Genomic DNA, 19,938 nt, shown 5'->3' on the forward strand with positions numbered 1-19,938 from the left:
GCTAACAGAGGAGCGCAATACGTGCCACAAACCCGTTTTTCGTAATACCAGAAAATCCCGAAACTGTCTTTTGAGCCCCAGGAAGCCAATCGCGTCCCGCGACACGGCGTTGTGAATATTTCTGTTTCACATTGGCAAAACCTTTACAAGGCGCTCCGTCCCGTTCCTTCATCTCAAAAGAATCATCGAACCGCGATACGAGCATGCGCCACCCATCCGATATGAGGCAATTGAGAATTCCAAGCTCGAGTAGGAGGGGGGACCATTTGTTCGAGCAACTAACTCTGATATAAGCTGATGAGCTCAGCCGGCACTTTGCGGGAGATTCAAGGGGACCAGCACTCTCCTTTAAACTAATTTCTCCGCCGGAACGTTCCCTACACGAATATGCCACGTAGATCCAAACGACCTCCGACAGCCGAGCCTGCGAGGATGCAAGTCTGCGATCGTGTCGCGCTGACTTGAGGAATGAGCGAACAGGCACGCCTTCGAATGCTCTCGATCTCTCATATGTACGGCTCAGCGTGACTCCTCGCAGAGAGCTGGAATTCGAGGGACATAAACGTCGCGTCGCCGCCAGAATCTGGAAGCTACCGAAATGTACGTGGTCCGCATATTGTGCACATGTGTGTAATCCTTCCGTTGCACACGCCAACCCACCGGTCCGCCGAACTCTGCTTCGCACCATGCACTCCCCCTGCTCCCATCTCGGCCTCATGCAGTAGTGTGGAGAAAGTGTGCGTCAAGTACACTTCCTGAGCTGGAGCGCGGGTTGGGATCGAGTTAGTTGCGGTCAGCCTCAAGTCAGAGCTCGGAGAAGGGGCTCACTATCGCCAGCTGCTGCCACCGATGAAGACACCTTCTATGAGCTCTGAGTTCTCTCTGCGAGCCTCGAGATGCAATGTATTGAGCGGAACGTTTCCGCTCTGCTCTCAGTCGCGATTATTCCATTGTTGGAACTTCGCTCACCATTCGTCGGGTCACGCCTCGTCGAGAAGGACGCTTCCCGAGGATCGACTCTTATCCGGTCGCGATTGAGAAGGGGCATGGGTTCAGATCAGAAAAACAGCAGTCCTTCACGTCAGGTCCATCGGGTATTAGAAATCTAATTTAATTAGGCGATCATTTCAGAGACTCCCTTGACTCGACCACAGCATTGAGTGACAATCAGTAGGAGGAGCCAGGATGCCTGAGGCCGAACTTTCGAAACGGTAACTCTATGAAGGTCGAACCGGAGGACCCAAGGGAGCTCGTGCTTCCGCTGGTTTCGTGTAACCGAAAACCGCTCGAATCCGTCGAGCACTGTCGAGTGCTGCTCCGAGCTCGACACGTAGATGATGGTTTCTGTGCTCGAAATTGAATGCACACCGAGAAGATAATCGCGGCTGGATTGCGCATGGAGCATGGATCGTGGCGATCGCAATCAGTCAGATCCATAGCCGAAGTCTTGCACGTTCTCTCCCTCGAGTTACTGCGTTCTCGCGTTAGCGCTGTCACGCCGGCATGTAAATGGAAGTGGAATCGTTTTCCAATCGCGTGACCTTTCCATCTGAGTCGATGCCTCCTCGATGCCCGAAACGCAATCAGGAGAACAACCACGGGCACAGTCTAAGCGCTTACTGCGATCGGGAACGACCTGCGAAAGGCGCGACACTTGAGATGGAAAACCCCGCGTTGTCGACGTCGTCGGTCGGTGTCCATTGCTATCGCCTCTGTAGCGCTTGAGCCTGACTCCCATCACTGGGAAGGGACCATGACTCTGCGAGTCGGATTCTGACCAAACGATCCGTCTCTCTGATCAGGCCGGAGATCCTTTCGGAGATAATGATGCATCTGTGAGCTCTATATTTAGAACTGAGTCCTACTGTCACTCGTGATCACGGAACCGCTGTATCGCAAATCCACGATAAGCAAGGTTCCTTCCGGAAGGGTCAATAGCGTCTTCGACTGAGAGACATACCCGCCCACGCACTCGAGCGGCGTGAAAGTGAGTGACTCACCTTCCATAAATACTGTGGGGTAAGTAAGCTACATCTGACAATGACCGATTGAACTCACGGACGGCCGCTGAACGCCGGCGCCATAATTTCCTGTTCCGCATCGCTTCGACAGCTACAAGTGCTGGTGGGATACGACCACTACTTCAAGGGTCACGCTCGTTTTCTGGTCCTGGCACCCCTTACGACGGTCCGCGCAATTGAATGACGTTCCTGGCATTGACCAGTGCCCAACAGCTGCTTGATCGCGGGGACTCCATTCGCTGAGCCTGCATGCAACATTTTCCTCTGAAAAATCGAACGCTCCCGCTACGACCAGGATGAAATTCCACTCTCATCGCGGGCCGTGTACATGTTCAGCGAATATACGATCTTCGATGATAAAGAAAACACATTTCCTTTCCGTTGTATGGGCGCGGGATATCTCACTCCACGAAGGAGAACAAGTGGGAACCGCGACCAAACGAAGAGGGCGAGAATTCGAGCGCTCTCGATGACTCGAATGGTTCCGCGGGTGAGTGACTGAGTGGCGACACGTGGAGAAAAACCGAAAACGTCCTCCGCTATCGTGAAGGCTTTTATCTCGGTGCCGGAAGGGAAAACTTTAAATTTTTCTCTCTGTCTCGCGCTCGTCGCTCACCGAGGAAAACTCAAACGAACGAGTTACGAATCGCCCTTAGGCATTATTTGAAATGGTAGACGTTAGCTTTCATTCATCATTCGGAATGCGCTCTTCATGCGGCTCTAATTCTCGAGGAGCCCCACAAGGGAAGACATCGCTTGCCTGTTGTCGCTTCTTCTTTTTCCTCGGAGAGCGAGGGAGGCCGTAAGGAAGAAGTTTATACAACCATGGAGGGAGGGATGTCTCCGAAGACCTGGAGCGGAACGTGGACAAAATGTCACCGATAGCGTCGACTCGCGACCGATGAAGAAGAATGGTTTCGTATTCTGAGCAGCTTGTCGCAGTGTTATTTTCGCAGAGCAGTATCAACGTTCCGCATTCAGACGGGGGGAGCCCTAATCGACGGGAATAACATGTCATGAGTGCAGCTCAGGTCGCGTACCGCAGGACAATGGTATCGGCAAGTGAATCTGTCGGAGGTAACCAAGGTTATCGTGCGGTAACTTATGCGGTAATTGAGCCCAAGAAGGGTATCTATTATTCATAGTGAGTTGGACGCTTAGCAAGGAGTGCAGTTGCTTTTTCGAAGTTAATAATGTACTGAGAGCGGAGATGGACCGACAATGTCGCTCTGCAACAAAAGTTCCATCGCGAGGGAGCGCCCCTGACGAATACCGACAAGGGCCAGAAAGAATCGGTTACGATCTTTGATTTCGCTCCTGAGTCCAGCTCCGGGTGAACCGATTCCTGTCTTTGAAAGAGCGACGAGAAGATCCTCTCGTTTTGAAGCAGGAACGTGAATTCACATGCAGTTGGGGTTCCAATTCATTATTCCGCAGGTCAATCCACTTGCGCCTCGACCTCACTTGTTGCAGCAGACAGCTGCGATGCTGATCCGGAAGATAATCTCGTGGAATCAAGCGTGAGATCCCTAGCTCCGATCGCATACGATCATTGAGGAGTATGAGTCCTCGTCACCGGGGGTATGTCGTTTCCGGGATCATGAGATAGCTCCCAATTTCTGTTCTGCGATGTTTGTTCTTCCCGGGAAATGAGCATAATCCTGATTCTGATATTCTCTCTGCAAGCTGTCGTGGGTGGGAGAGAAATAAACTTTCCTCGGGAGGAATAATCCATCGACCTTCCGCTTCTCCAGCCAGTGTTGCATCGGACCGCGTAATCTGGATACACATCGAGCAAGTTGCTCTTGCTAAACTCGCGGTGTGTCGCTTGATCTAGTGGGAGAAGATATGGTATCTCCGAGCAGCGTTCTCGCCGTAAAAAATGCTTTCTGGATTTCCCCGAGCGCATTTTTGTCCAGGAGCGCTCCGAGTTTTACGGCTGCCTACTTTTCATAGCTCGGCATACATCATTCTCCCGTGCGCGTGGGCGAGATCCGGCGAGCGAACGGCAAGATTCGGGGGAACCGCCGAACAACTAGCAGGAGCGTTCCCATTTTCGTATAGACTCGAAGATCTTACGCTCACAGCGAGGACTGTAGAGGATACTAGCCGGTCGCGGTCAGTCATTGGAGCGTACAACCAGTGGTTTCGCTGCTCAGAGTCTCCAGACGCGGGTCCTGGACTGGAATCGAACGCCGGCATCGGAACTATAAACTCAGAAGGGAGCCGTCTCTCGTATGAATGTGTATGCGCAAGCTGTCAAAAGAACATGATACGAGCTCGCGTTCCTTTCATTCTTGGCCATCGGAATGTTGTCGGAGTCCCTCAGTCGGAATGCTCTCTAGAATTCGGTATCCTATACGCTTCTGCATAGCCTCGGCCCGAGTTTTTACTTTGTCCATATTCTCCAGCTGTTTCCTTCGAGAATAGCAAATCGAGAATGAGATTCCCGCGAAACCATTCTGAGAGCCCCCGAAGTGACTGATATGACTACCTTTATTCTAGAGAGGAACTCTGCAGGCGTGAAACTCGTGTCAGTGGGACGGCGGAAAAACGGGATGCTGGATCCTACGGATGCCGTTGAGAGGATCGCGCACACTGCCAACGCAATCTTGCATCGTAGCGTCATCGAAAGCCTCCGGGTGTGGGCGCCCGTGGATAATACCTAGACAAAGATGGAAGAATAACAAACCTTCCCGAGGCTTCGCGTTCCGTTCGGCCGCGTTCGAACGGAAAACATCATTCTTGCCGTTCCTCCTTCGAGAGATATCTACGGTGAAGTTCAATCTTTAGGGACCTCTAAATGTATCGGTCAGACGTCGCGTCGGCCCAAAATCCGTGATCCAGAGATACACCAATATGCACCCTACATACGGCCAGCCAGAGTCGGTCAGGGAACCCCGTCCCACCTCAAAAAACTCCCTCGGAACGATCTCGGATCCTTGATCTTGAATGTATCATTGGCTTCATGGAAGCTGGCTGCAGATTTTTCTTCTTTCGAGTGAAGAATGGAGAGTTGCCAGACCTAGATCACCGGACGCGCAAGTGTAGCGTACGGGAAGTGAATTCTCTTTGGTTGGCATCGTACGCAGCCCTGTGAACTCAGAGACCGCAATTCTTTATTCACGAGAGTCTATTCCGCTTTTCCATCCTCTCTGCCAAGGGTGCTCGAGTACTTCGAGTGAAAAAGCAACCGAGCTTGGATGTTCGAGTAGGACAGTGTCCGGCGTTCAGGAGAAGCGCATCTTATATCCAAACTCGGGTGTAGAATCATCCTGGCGTTTCGTCCCCGAGTCCACGAGCCTAAGTCGGATTGGATTGAGGAGCTCTGATGATACGGATGCCGCCGCCGCTGGGTGGTCGAGTGGTTAGCGCGTTTGTCACTTCTCGTGCAATCGTGCATAGCCGCAACGACGCCGCTCGCGCGGGAGGCGGTGTGGGTTCGATCCCTGCTGCCGGAAAAATATGCAGGTACTCGGCCTTGATCCTCCTGGGTACATTTGCTCTATGGATCCGTCCTCGGAAGCAATGTGAGTAACAGTACCGGGACGTTAAACCTTGGCTGTGTGGATCAGCCCGAAAAAGTTTTTTTAGATGCCGCCGCCGCACCGTTGGCTACCGCAAGTGCTCTCAATGGTCCCGGCCATGCAGTTTCTCTCGGAGCTGATAGTCAAGCAGCTGCAATGCTGACGCATTCCCCCGACAAAACATTGAAACTCTATTGGCAGCGTCGGCCGGAGCAAATGGAGCGGCCATGCAGCCACCGATCGGCCGGAAAAACTACGAGTGAGCGTTTCCGGGGAGAACGGCTCCGCGAATCTCGAGACCTCGAAATTTCAGCCTGGAAGAGCGCAGAGCGGACCGATGGGGAACTGTGAGTGAACAAAGAATGTATATATTCGAGCTACGGATGCAACCTCTGTGAGACTCGCTTCCTTGTCGCACATTAATTCCTAGAGATATTCTCATCTCGCACACGGGGTATCAGCGACCATCAAAGCTTCAAGCTTGAGGGACAAACCGCGCTTCTGGGGATTCTCCCTGTGGAATGAGCAGCTACACACAGAATTCGGAATTATTTAATTTTTGAGGAATTTGACGTCGTTGCGAATGGCTTACATAATGAAGGAATAAATTTCGTTCCGCGATATTGTACGGCCGTAGATCCGCCTCATTTGTCGCATCGCTCGATGGACTTCGTGGACGTGACAGCAGCGATCGGGAATCAACCTCCACGTTGGGCATCTACCTGATCGGCATCGACGCCGAGCCACAGTAAACCGTCTCCGAATTCGACAGTCTTCACCGAGCGTGTCGAACTATCAGTGAGTTCCAGGAATCCGCTCCGCGTTATCAGCACGATGGTGAAGGGACTCGAACACAAGTGGGGAATTCCTTTACTGCTTCCCTGAATGAGCCTCTGTGGCGCCGATTGTCATACCGAAGTTTGCTGTGGGATGAAGGTGCGGCAGTATACAGTGCATCTATTCGGAAGCATCCCTCGACGCCTTCGATCCTAAGAGTCGCGAATAATAAAACGCAGTCGTTCCGACCTTGAACTATGAGGAGCCTCCGGGGAACGCCGAGACGAATCATTTGGGACGCCTACGAGCACGAGCACACAATAGTTCGGTGAGTGTTATTCCGAGAGACTCACTCATTTAGACGTTCCCAGCGGAGACTACGCAGCGTGGTTTTCAAATCGATTTCGAAGCATGAACCGTCTCGATGAGTCTCGAGTGATACAACGGAGGTGGATGCCCTACGCGGGTTGATTCCAGAGCTCGGGCGCTTCAAGCAAGGCAATGCAGGATATTTCCATTTGCTGGAGCCACGCGCGTAGCTGTGAAGCTACGCGGACAGGGTTATGCGCGGATCAGGCGAAGGGCGTTTGCGGACGAGCTCACCGATTGAAGCAACGTATAGCTTTGCGCCGTCGTCCTCTTGAGGGTCATTCGTGCTCCCCCAATTACAGCTGACTATTTCGGACGGCGACGCTTGGACAATGTTATTGGGCTCTGGGGATGAGCCCTCAGGACACTCGTCTCTCGAAGCTGACTCCCTCCCTCTGGAATGAATGACTTGTTGTCGCGAGCGTTGCCGACGACTTCGATTTGACGCTGCGGACTAACCAAGCAATACTTGGTGTGGGCGCGATGAGCAGGTTCCTCTCCATGTTCATGAACCACGAGGTATGAGCTTGCGCCGGTATTCGAGCCGTAACCGTACCCGAAGGTCGTCATGGTTTCAGCAGCCGTCAACATTTAGTGGTTTACTGCGCTAATGGTCTGTTTGGGCTGCGGTTGTTGAAGCTTGAAGTCTCCAGGGACGGCTGTGACGATTCACCGAGAAGCCATCAGCGCGAGAGCGAATCTTGTCGCAGAACGCGCCACCCTCCACATACGTCCCGACAGTCAGTCAAGCTTGACTCGTCCAAAAAAGTTGCCACCGCCGGCATCGGTCGCTTCTGTCAATTTTCCTTCTTCAGTTCGGCCGAAAGAAATTTCGAACTTTTCGCTGCGACGCGGAGTGTGCAGGAAATCATGGAACATTATCCTTCTGAGCTGTTGATTCTAGCGCAAGCGCTCCGTAATGGTACAATCTCAAATCATAATGTACCTATGGGGTAATCATAGTCCAATGGATTCAGGATCCGGTGTGCCTGTGGTGCCTGCGAGCAGAATAGCTTTTCGTCTTGTCTACCAGCCATCTTCTCTCTCTCCGGACACTCGCTTCCCCGCTTCTGTCCTGGTGAGATTCGATGGCCGTCGACGCTTAGCTAGGAAATGCTTTCGACGACTCCGTGAATCGCCACCCACGGGATCCTATGGAAGCCCAGAAACCCGAGGACCTCCGTGTCCATGTGGACCCATGTGAGGACTTCTGTTCTACAGAATCGTTTGAAATGCGGTGGGTCCAGAGGTGTGATCTCCCTCTCCTCCGCCGGATTAATACTCGAGTTTTGGTAATCACACGAAAGGGAGGACTGAGAGGGTGTTCACCGAAGTAGACGAGCGATCCACTCTCGAGAAGGTTTTATCTTCGCGGCTTCCCGCACTTGATGCAGAAAGCCAGGAGAATTTACATTATCTGGTATTTTCACTCTGTGGTGTTGCTCCGGTGCTGCGGCGTGGCAGACAAATGATGAGATGACCATTTGTCGTTCCAGGTGCTGGATGACAGGGCTGTTGCTCGTTGCGTTCGCTACTCCAGGGGCTTGGTAGTCCTCCCGGAGCCATGATCAGTGGGCTTTCCGTGACGGATGCTCATAAACCACGAAGGACGCACATACGCGGAGATCTCCCTTATTTCTAGGAAGCATATTCCAGCCGGTACCACTCCACTCACTCAGCTGAGGTCGGTGGAATAGATCGACTGAACTGGTCGAGACCACCTCCTGAGCTGAAACTGCTGCACCGTCGAATGCTCGACGGGCGGCGGTTTGCGGGGGGCGGGGGAAGTCCCCAGAGCCGGTCGCGCGAACTCCACTTTTCTTGCGCGAGCCTAGCTGAGTACAATAACCGCTCCGAGAAGAGGGAAGACGCTCTGGCGGGCTCAGGAAAGTATTGTCAGCAGCCTCGAGCCTAGGTTCCTGTTTCACTCTCCGGGAAAAGTCCTGAGGGGGAAACTGGGGCAAGGGTGCTTTCGGGAGTCGGACTCATGTTCTGCTGGTTCCCAAAACTGTGAAAACGTCAGTCAACTTGAATACAAATGAGCCTTATCCGGGTCTGGTTGTCGGAGGAGATTCCGAGAGTCACGAGAGCGCTCGTTCCCCGGCGACAAGGAAACTCCTCTCGTCCTCACCAATTGCGACGCCTGTCCGATGAAACGAAGATTATCAAAGTTGATATCCGATTTTGATTTCTCGATCGGAGCTGTGCGCATTTGCGACATGCTGAGGTACATCGGCTGCACTCCCATCGATGACGAGACTCTTTCAAGCCGACCCAGGCTCCGAGAGTGACAGGATGCGCTTTCAACCCGTTCTCCTAGACTTCTTCCAATCGACGCAATGCTTTGACGGAGAACCTCGGCAGCATACTTCGGGGCTTCTGGGCCCCGCAGTCCGAATCTCTCCGGAATAGTCCCGCTGAGCTCACGCACTAGTGTCTGCTCGCCGAAAGCAGCGGTAATGAGGGCTGTTTCATCATTTTCCGTGATGCTGGTCCAAACAAACCAACAGAAAGATCAGTACGGTCATCATAATCGTTACCGAGAAGTTTGAGCAGCCGCTGTCCGTTGACCCGACCGTCTCATTAGAATGACCCGAGCTTCGCCAGAGAGTGAACAAAGGAGACGATTAACACAGCCAGAATTCGCAACAGTTGGTCCGCTGTCCGACTGTCCACACGTTTCCGCGGCAGTCGGCTACTCCTCTCTCGCAGCTCTCGAATAGGTGGTGGCTTGAGCCCGTTTCGCAATGCGACAAAAGCCCATCCAATTCGTTGAGCCGGCGGCGTCGAATAGTTCTCCATTTCAAGCGAGTTCCAGATCAGGACAGAGCCTAGGATGGCCATGGAGATCCATGGCAGTCTGAGCATACGTGCTAGAGTTAGGCTTCTAAACTTTCCGAATCGACGTCGTATCATTATCGAAATCGATAAGTAAGACTCTTTGATTCCGAGTTAATTCCCAAAATCAAGGACACCCCCTCGGGACCCGCTCGATTCCTTCGAAACCTTCAAGAGGCGCCGACTGATTTCGTAGGCAATGTTCCCGTGCCCAAGCAACGCTTCTTTGTTCGACTCTTGCCATACTCATAATCTCCGGAACTTCAGGACAAAGCGGGAGTAGCGGCTCAAGAAAGCATCCCTGACAGCTGTCAAAATAAGGTTCCCGGCACTGAATCCGCGACATTGGGAATGCTGACTTCGAGAACAAACGAAGGAAACTGGACCGAGAAGAGCAACGAACACTAATGCAACTCTACACAGGTTTGAAACGCAATTTGCTTCAGCGAGTTCAAACGAGCGAACTTCTCGGACGTCGCCGCTTACGCTAGGAGGAGAAGAGCATAGCATTTTTAGGAAGTGCCCCGGGCAATCTACTGACGACTCGGGCTATACTCTTAGAATTAACACACCCACGTGTATACGTCTGTGTACACGGCGAGAGTCTGAGTGTTCGCTTAGGGAGTCTAGCTTCTGAGTTCTTTTTTTATCCTGTGTCTATAGAAATTGTCCTGTGGATTTTCGTGGAAGGGCGGGCTCGAAAGGTCGGGAGACCGGGAGAGGAGCCTCAGTGTGTGTCGATATTTCCGCCAGATCTCAAATAGTTTTTGTCCCCGGACGATACCGAATGCCGTAGATGAGCTCAGTCGCCATCCGTCCGAAATAACAGGAGCGGTCGTCTTGGGACGCCTCGATGATCCTGAGAGGGAATCGTCCTAGCCCGCGAACTCCCTCACGAACGCAGGAGTTTCATCAGTTCCGGAGGAGCTCCGTCCCTGTCGTGGAATCGTCATCCGCGGATGGCGCAGTCGACTTGGATTTAGACGTATGTACATAAGTGTTGTTCGAGGGCGATCTGATCAGTCAGATCAAGTCCCGGAGGGTCGAAGTTTGGAAATCAGTTGAGTAATCGGAGCGCACAGCTCCGAGACACAGCCCTGATCTCAGAATACCCGGATCGGAAGAGCGCCTACGCCGACGAACAGTAGGTCGAAAGATAGAACATTGCGCTCGGGCTCTCGCGAATACATATGTGTATGTAAACTCGCTCTCTTGATCTATTCCGTTCCAGGAGAGTGGAGTTTTTCGACTGACGCGCCTTGTGATCACGATGACGGCTCGGGCTGACGCCGCTGGAGGGGACAGCGCAAAATATTTCTTCTCGCTCCCGTCTCTGCGACGCGTGAGGGAAGAAACTATAGCAACATCTGCATAGTGAAAGTCCCGCTTCTGAAGCACTCGCAACTAGTGGCACAACTTCTTCTTGTGGCAGGACTGCGGGGGAAGTCTCAGGATAAGGGAACGGTTCTAGAGTCTCGCTTCTCTCTCCAGACGGACGCTCGTTCTCAAATTGCGGTCCTTCCCCGTCATGTTCCATGGTCTTCTTGTCAGTACACCACATTCTCACCACGATCGTCGATGTCAAGTGCACAACGGAGGAGGTTCGACACAAGAAAAAACATACCTTAGCTGGAATGCCACAGAAAATCTACTCCTCTAACGCATGCTCTCGAAAGATACTTCGTGTAGCGAATAGATCACGATGGAAAGACAGAAACGTATTCTGAAGCGTAAAATAGATCTTTTTAGATACGAGTTTTCCTTCTCCATATATCAGGCGAATCTCAGGCATGATTAGCAAGCTCATGCGTGAGTACTTCCTTCGTGTTAGATCCTCGCGGAAACAGACAATGGGCCAGAGCCGTCTGCACATATAGTGAATACAACTTTTGAGGATCTCAGATATTCCAGGAAATATTCTCCGCCCAGATGATCTCAAGGTCGTTCCTTCCATTCGTCTCTGATCTCCAGCGAGCTCCGAAGCGCTGTTTTCACGTACACATGATTTTCATCCGCAGACAAACGAAAGAAAACAAATGATACGACGAGAAGAATTGGAGGTGTGCGGTCTAGCGCTCTAGTCCCGAGAATCGGACGACTGATCCTTCCTTCCTAGCAATCCTTCGGAATTCTATTTTTGCCATCACCGTATTCGCACGCCGATCGGGCCCGCTTCGCGCCGTCGTTTTCTAGTTCAGCATCATTCGCGAGCGCGTGCAATGCATCACAGGGAAGATCCGAGGAGCGTCGAACGAGAGTTTTTCTACGATTCATTTCCTCTTCCGGTGAGCCGGTATTCTGCAAGAGTATTCCCACTCGTATCCCACACTCAAGCGAGTACAAACACTACCGCCTCTAGCGCACTTAAAAACCCTATCCTCCTCGCGGTAACTATTTATTCCCTGAAAGATTTCGAGCCGTTCCCAAAAATAGAAAGTCAGCCCACGGACATCTCCAAACAGAGAGAGCATGCGAACTTGTGCACTATAGAGGTTTACTCTGCGAACTAGGGCAAATCCAGTGTTCAGCAGCTGTTTCTCTTCAGCGGCGAAACATTGACCCCGGTGGTCGGGAGGTATCTCTTCTTCTTGCCTCCCTTCATGGAGTAAGGGCATGGATCCTCAGTGAGTTTTCCTCGGACGGAGGCTAACTGGTTTAAGGAGCGCCGAATCTCCGCGGCTGATGATGATCATCATCAGCCCGCAGCCCAGATTCAGCCGGACAATACTCTAATAATTTATCTTGACACCCAGCTGCACAGCCAACTTGTACAGCCGCGATAACGCAGGTGGGCGGTATCAATGGAGGAAAAGCAGGCGAACAGGGCCGCTGGTTCTCCCAGGTCGAGTATTTTTTCGGGATCGAAAATACTCGGCATCACTTTTAGCGATATCCGAACCGAATACTAAAACCAGCAGGTTGTGGGTCAGATCAGACAATTGGGAGTCTGTCGAGCGAGTCGATCTGGTGCCAGTCAGGAGTTCCCCCTACGGTTTACCACTTTCTCGGCCACCTTTCAATAAGATGCTAATCATATTGACCACCTAGTGCAGGTTAGACCCGGGATCAATGGCCCAACAGAGCGGAACAATGGCTCAGGCGCTCTACAATAACTTCTCATTAATGGCAGACAGGCATGCGCCTGCATCCCGCTAGTGACTGCGTACGACAACCGCCCTTCGATGTCCTCTTCTAGTCAGTCCGTCGTCCACGAGTTTCTGCGGCGAGGGCCCCGCGCTCCGGAGCGCTCAGTTTGATGATTCTGTTACGCGACAAAATTATGTGGCATGCGGGCTCAATCTTTGTGCATACGAACACGCAGATGGTACGAGCAGACACACGGATAGAGCGCCGAGCAGGCTGGCGTCGACACGCTAATTCCGTGACATGCTGCCATTACAGCCGAACTCCATTTGGCTTGGCGCGGACCGGGTTACAACCTAACGCTGTACGGCCTGCCAGCGGCTTGCGAGCGCTCGTACAAGCTCGTCGCGTTACGTCTCAAAAAGCCGTTGTTCTTGAAACGAACGGATTCGTTAATGTTATTCTGCGTGCAACAGTGCCAATGCTCTCCTGGTCCCTTCTGGAGTTACGACACCTCTCGTCCGCAAACGCTGGTGGCTCTCTGACAGCGTGTTCGGCGGAGCCGCGGAGCAGATCCTGGCCCGCTCGCAGATCACTTCATTCGATAGTTCCGGTAGTTGACGATGAGATCGTGCCTCCTCGGCTCCGCGATATTTGACAATGGTCAGACATCCCAATAAGTATTTTTGGAACAGATCCGATAGTGAAAATCGCGAACTCAGATATCAATGGGTTTTGGAGGAGAGCACCCCTGTTGACAAATAAGTAGCTTCCGATCTCGATGTCGGCGCAATCCTCTGCTCAAGTTTCGACTTCCGCGTAGGAAGGCTTGCCTTCGCCGAACGCGAGCTCTTGCATTGTTCCATGTTTCAATCAGGTGTAGGGCTTTCGAACGAGAGTTTCGGAAATCGCCTTATTCGCTTCTTGTGACAAGGTTGAGAGGGTCGCGTATACAGCTAGGATGTCGCTCACTCACCCACTCTCATATCCCGAAAAGACAAATCGTGTTGCATCCACGGTTGCGTGGTTTTACACGATGTTTTGTATAATTCAGCGAGTGACCGCGTCGGACATCCCCTTCGACTAACACGATCGTTCCTTTTTCCACGAGAGAAGACGAGGCGAGGCCCTGTGGGAAACTGAATTGATAGTCTGTGCAGCCGACATTGAATCGTGATTTGTCATCTTCTTTGATAAGAAAAGCTTTCTCGGCGACATTGTTGTTTCTTTCGGGGAGCTCCCGAGGGAAATATTAGAGAACTTCTAATTCATTCGGATATTTACCCTGGAATGCTCGCTTGCTCGAAGTCAATCTGTGGTCGACGCTGGAGGGCCATTCCGCCGAGATTTCTGTCTTGCGATTTGCAAGTTTTCCTCAGTTCAAATACCCTTTCTGAGACTTCCAAGGGAATCTACGAGAATCTCTCCCTCTTCGGAGTCCCGTAACAGCTCTGAATTCTTGTAGGAGCGGCATATTCTCAGTGACAGCAGTCAGTAAGGATTCATACTCGTGTGATGTTCGGGAAAATCCTCCAACTTTCCGAATGGCCGCATTCTCGCAGGTTCTCGGAGCTGCGCTCACTAAATCTTTCTCAAACAAGTCAATCTTGTTTAGGGATTTGCAACAAATTGTTCGGATAAAGTGTCTCCCCCGGGCCATCTTTCTTCGTTCTTCAACATATATCCTTGAAAATTGAAAGCGATTGTCGGCGATCCTCCTGCGCCTTGGACAGGGAGTACATTGCTCATAGAGTTTCATGCGCCTAGTCGCACCATCTTCTGAGCTCGGAATTTTTCCAGAGCTTTAGTTTGCTCTTCTCCTCGGACCGTCGGATCCCTATCTGCTACCCAGTCTCCGTCGGTAAAACCCACGCTCCTTCGGAAATTCACGCTCCTGCGACGGTCCGGCGATTCAGATGACGGTCTCACGGCCCAGATCTCCTCCAAGTTTTCACGAATCCTCAGACTTGTTCGACATTGTCCTGCGACGCAAGCTGCTGGAGCGCCCCTCGTCCTGATGCTTACCGGCGTTGAGTGCGAACACGGGACTATCGAGTGTTAGGGTCGCCCTTTCGAGATATGGCTGATACCTCTCGCAGACGGATCCTCGGAACTCAGTCTAACTGGCTGATCCCGAGCCCGTTGACGATTCGAGGAAATGAACTACTCTCGAAAGGGGAGGTCGAGAATCCTAGAGGATAGATCTCTTGTGTCCGAGGTCCTGAAAACCGATGCCATATCTTCTTCTATACACAGTAGCGAACAAAAATTTCCGGACAGGAGGGCGAAGCCGATCGGGTGATTCAAGACAGCAAAGCCCGCCATTGAACGGTCAGCACTTCGTCGTCTTCTCCAGACAATACAATTTTTGAATCCCTAATTCGTAAATGAGTCACCGCTCAGTCAGACGATTCCCATGTACATTCCTCTCCCCTTGTGCAAGTTGGAAGTCGCGTCCGCAGCGAAATCGCGGTCTGTCCGGAAGTTTTTGTTCGCCACTGTACATAACTAGCGTGCCCTAACGCGCTTCACCGCGAAGAGAAGGAAGGTAACATACGGTGCGCATAGAAAGATGCGCGACTTTCAGAGAATATAGGTAGATGACATGGGATGAGATTTAATTTATTTTGGGGACAACTCTGCAGCTGATTCTACGTGGCTGAATGTCTTTTCAGCACCGCCGGCCGTCCACCATTCACCACTCTAGTGATTTGTCCCGATGCTTGTCATGTTCTTTATCTATAGCCACAAAGGTTGTGTTTGAAGTACTTGTCAGTGTTCGTTTTCCCGCCCACTCCCCCGTTTGCAAATTGTGGGAGGTCAGACACGACCCTTCCATATTATCAAGCATACCGGTAAAATCTTGCCATGGACAGAGGTTCACCATCCTAAGGGAATCTTCACTCTGGAAGCTGTTTCCAGAGCGATACCGCGATTAAGAGGTGCGCGAAAACTGCGAGTCGCGATAGGCGACCAGTAGTCACGAATCGAAGTTCATTATCCGTGCAAAAAATAGATACTGATATAGCTATCTTGTATAGGGAACTTGTATGCAGGAACAGTTCCCCCCCCTCTCTGGGGGAACTCGTTTTGGAGAAACTTGAGAAAATTTCCCGCAGCACCCGGCGGAAACCTGATGACCATTATCGACCCGCGATGACCGGCTCACTACCGCACCGGCATTTAGTGGTCAGGAATCAGAGATCGTTATCCGAAATAGATGCTGAGGTCATCACGTAAACTGTGCTAGAGGGAAAACTCCAAGCGTGCTCTCATACACAGTCAATACGGCAACGTCACGAAGCAAAAACAGTTCCCTCACGCTCTGAGAAAACCTGTTCTTCGTAGACTTGAGAAATGTTTCCTCCCTGCTCTGAGGGTACCTATTCTGAGAGAGCATGATAACGATTCCTCACGCGCTCCGAGGAAACCAGAAAACCATCATGTCTCCCGCCCGTTCTGAAGGAGCCCGAGAACAGTCTTCTCACCGCTTGATGTATTCGAGTGATTCGTGATGTCCCGATTCTCGATCGAGCAGTATCGGGCAGTCTCATCCATCATCAAGAACAACGAAGCAGGGTGAAAACACGTGAAATCGTGAAATGTGTGAGATCCAGAGGTGAAATCTAGCGTCGAAGTTCCCTATACATTATGGCTACATCAGTATCTAATTTTGTCACGCATAATGATCTTCGATTCGAGACTAGTGATCGCGGATCGCGACTCACAGTTCTCGCGCACCTCTCAATCGCAGGATCGCTCTGGAAACAGCTTCCAGAGTGAAGATTCCCTCAGAATGGTGAACCTCTGTCTATGGCAAAATTTCACCGGTATGGTTGAGAATATGGAAAGGTCCTGTCTGACCTCCCCCAATTTGTAAACGAGGGAGTGGGCGGGTAAACGAACACTGACAAGTACTTCAAGCACAACCATTGAGGCTATAGATAAAGAGCATGACAAGCATCGGGACAAATTACTAGAGTGGTGCAGGGCCGGCGGTGCTGAACAGAAATTCAGCCATTTAGAATTAGCTGTGGAGTCGCCACGAAAATAAATCAAGTCTCATCCCATGTCATCGACCAACATTCTCTGAAAGTCGCACATTTTTTTATGCGCGCCGTATGTTACCTTCCTTCTCTCCGCGGCGGAGCGCGGCTAGGCACGCTAGTCTTGAATACAACATTCTACAGTGCAGAGCAATCCGTGGCAGAAGCGGAGATCTGCGAACATGCTCCATGAACGAAGCAAATGCGAGACATCGCGACTTCTACCACACACGCAGTGAATGTATATTTTCGTGAATTATCTGTTCCGGACCGGAAACGTCCCGATGCTCATCCTGCCAGATGGTCCTTGCCAGGGACCTGGAAGAAGCCAGGCGCGTCGAAATGGAAGTCCTCGAATGAATAAATTCCCTACATCCATCAGATAGATTTTGCTCGGCGAATTGCGCGTCGTAGAAATACGAACGACGCTGACGTGACGTCTTGATTCGACGCTCGGAAATACCCATTCCATGCACCGGTCCTGAGTTTTCAAGCTTTTTTTGTGACTCTAACTGGATTCACTCGATTTTGAATCACACATGTTCCCGTGCCGAGAGCTGAACCCGCGCGCTCCACACTACTGTCTTGTAACAGACTAGAATTATACGACGGCTTCGATTTGTATGGGGCAAGGGGGCGGGGAAACGGAGTCGAGAGCCTGTTCTAAATTCTCACAAAGACGATGATGATGACTTGAGGAATTATTCATCGACTGCCGCAGTGCGTGGCTTCTCACCGTCTTGCTTTGATTCTCGGCTCATCCAGCAAAGAGGAGAGGGCTAGCGCAACGAATGTCCGCGGGATAAGGAATTGCTGTCCCCGAAAACCTACGTTGGATCCACTGACACCCCCTCGTCGCAGTTGAACGGTGACAGCTATTTCCCGCGAGAAATATTGGACATCATTGTCCGAATTTCATCCGCAGACCTCTTGGACCCGAAAAAGAACAAACGGGAAGTGAAAGGTGCAGCAGCCACGTCCGCGGAGCAATACCTCGACGTCATTTATCCTTGTCCTCTATTTTTATTCTGAAAAACCAACCATAACTCATGTTGGTGTTGAGAAGATTAATTGCGTCACACAAATGGCTGATGGCTCTGATGCCTCGGAGACTCCGAAAAGCTGAGACCACTAAAGCACGTTGTATAAGGCAATTTCGCTCAAAAAACAAAGTGATAACCTCCTGAAAAATGTTCACTTGGCGCAGCCCTGTCACTCGGAGGGAGGCCACGCCCTTCACAATTCGACTCCGCTCATGACGACGGCGACGTCGGGTTCGCCACCCCGATTACTCCAACCGGATTAGAGAGTAGACAAAAATCCGCATCGAGTTCATAGCCGATCGCGCGTTCGAATTTCCGTCTCGGGTTTGGCCTGTTCGGTCATAGAGACCGCAGAGATTCACCAGCAAGGGGAAAACTCTATTAGCCTAAGCGTTAAGGAGGAGACTCCGCTTCCGTGCGGTGAATCCGGTGTTTCTCCGTCGAAGGCTCCCGAGCTTTCATCTACTCGACAATTCGGTTAAGGTTAACGCACTTAAGTCAGTTCGCATGGAACGTCAAAGAAAGGGCGAACCCACAAACCGCTGAGCGGTACAGAGAATGAGCATACAGACCTACGAAGAAAAACAAGAGGCGGCCAAGACGACTTTCGGACCAAAAAAGCTTTCCAGACCTCCATTAGGCTGCCATCAAGCAACTTTCCGCCCGCTTACACATGTGTAGTATGTACATCTTCGTGTCTCGTTTATCTAGGCGCGGAGTATATCGCCAGTGTTTCACTTGGAGCAGCGCAGTAGCCGCATCGAGGCGAACATCGAACATACGTATTCTCGGCTGAACCGAGCAAGCAGAGACGAGCCCCTCTTCACGAAGTCGACTGAGTCGGAGAGACTGACGAATCCGATCGAATGGTAAGCGTCAAGCTCTTCTGGGGTCTCTTGCCTTGAATGAGATGTCTCACGTCTTCTGGGTGGGTCGCTTTCCACGCCATACTGCGTGACCGACGTAGCGTGTCTCACTGTAGGGCTCTCGGACAGGTTGATTCCGTCGAGGAAGCTTGGCCTCGAGCCCCCCAGGCGTGCCCAGAGCTCGAGCGTTGGTCTTACCGAACGCTTTCGGAACATTTTTCACAAGTGGGAGGGGTGCGAATTTTGCGGGTCTACGTAGTGGTGACGAGTGAGGAATTCCTTCATTCACCCAACACAATCTTGCGCGGCGTTCGATGCTCGATCACACATCGGAGGAACACGTTCGACTCACGAAGCCAGCTAGCAGGGAATCCAGGTAGTCGTCATTATCGTTGTCGAGCCCGGATCCCGGATTAACTTAGACCCAATTAGAACATCTTCGAAACTCCGCCCTACTGCTGTGTCATCGTTCCTGCTTCTCTCCATCGGGATCGCGAAAAAAGATGCCGCCGAGAATCCGATCAACCCAAATATCAACCCAAACTCGACGAGGTTTTCGGAAACCGAGAGAATTTGTAGGTGTCGGACATGGGGACTGTGGGAGATATCGACCCCAAGTCGATAATTCAATCAATTTGTCCGCCTGCTGGTCGTGTTCGATCCATGCTCTTGATCTTTCCGCTTCCAGGTCGATTTTCTGTGGGCGAAACCGTGATCGACGTTCAATGGATTTAAACGCACCCTGAATGTGACCGATTCGAACGTACGTCGGGAGTGAATGCCCCTCACTTGGATAAATATAGGTAAGAATGTGTGCACCGCTTGGTTAATTTACTATCGCAGGCTTCGAGAGCCGAATCAGGCTCCTTAATAAGCAAGTGAGTGTATGTATCTCCGGGGGAGCTGGGGAGAGCAAGCAAACTCCGCCGTGTCAGCTGTCATTCCGTCCATTAGTCGGAGTCAATAATTACGTGTCTGCAGGTCATATTTGAAGATTCTGCACTACTCATTTTAATGGTGGCCGCCCCTCTCTCCTCGGATGCTCTGAGACTCTCAGTGACCTGTCACGCTTGATTGCATTCGATTTCTCAGCTTGTTTCTGAGGGTCTCCGAGCCGAAACTCGATTTTACTTTCCTTATGCGATTCGACTGCGGACGGACTAGCGTCGATGTCTACCTCTAATCCCGAACTATCTCAGAAGATTTATTGGGATTCGAGAGGTGATGATCTCGGAATCGTCAGTTGACATCAAGGGTGTGATGGAGCGTTCGGAATCGCGAATGCTGCCCCCAATATCTCAGAAGCCCGGCTGGAACTCCGGCAGAACGTGCCGCGCGGGCGGGGCTCCGTCACGAAAAAAAAGTTT

This window comes from Galendromus occidentalis, unplaced genomic scaffold (genome assembly GCF_000255335.2).
Source record: "Galendromus occidentalis unplaced genomic scaffold, Mocc_1.1 scf7180000076872, whole genome shotgun sequence".
Classification (NCBI taxonomy): Eukaryota; Metazoa; Arthropoda; class Arachnida; order Mesostigmata; family Phytoseiidae; genus Galendromus; species Galendromus occidentalis.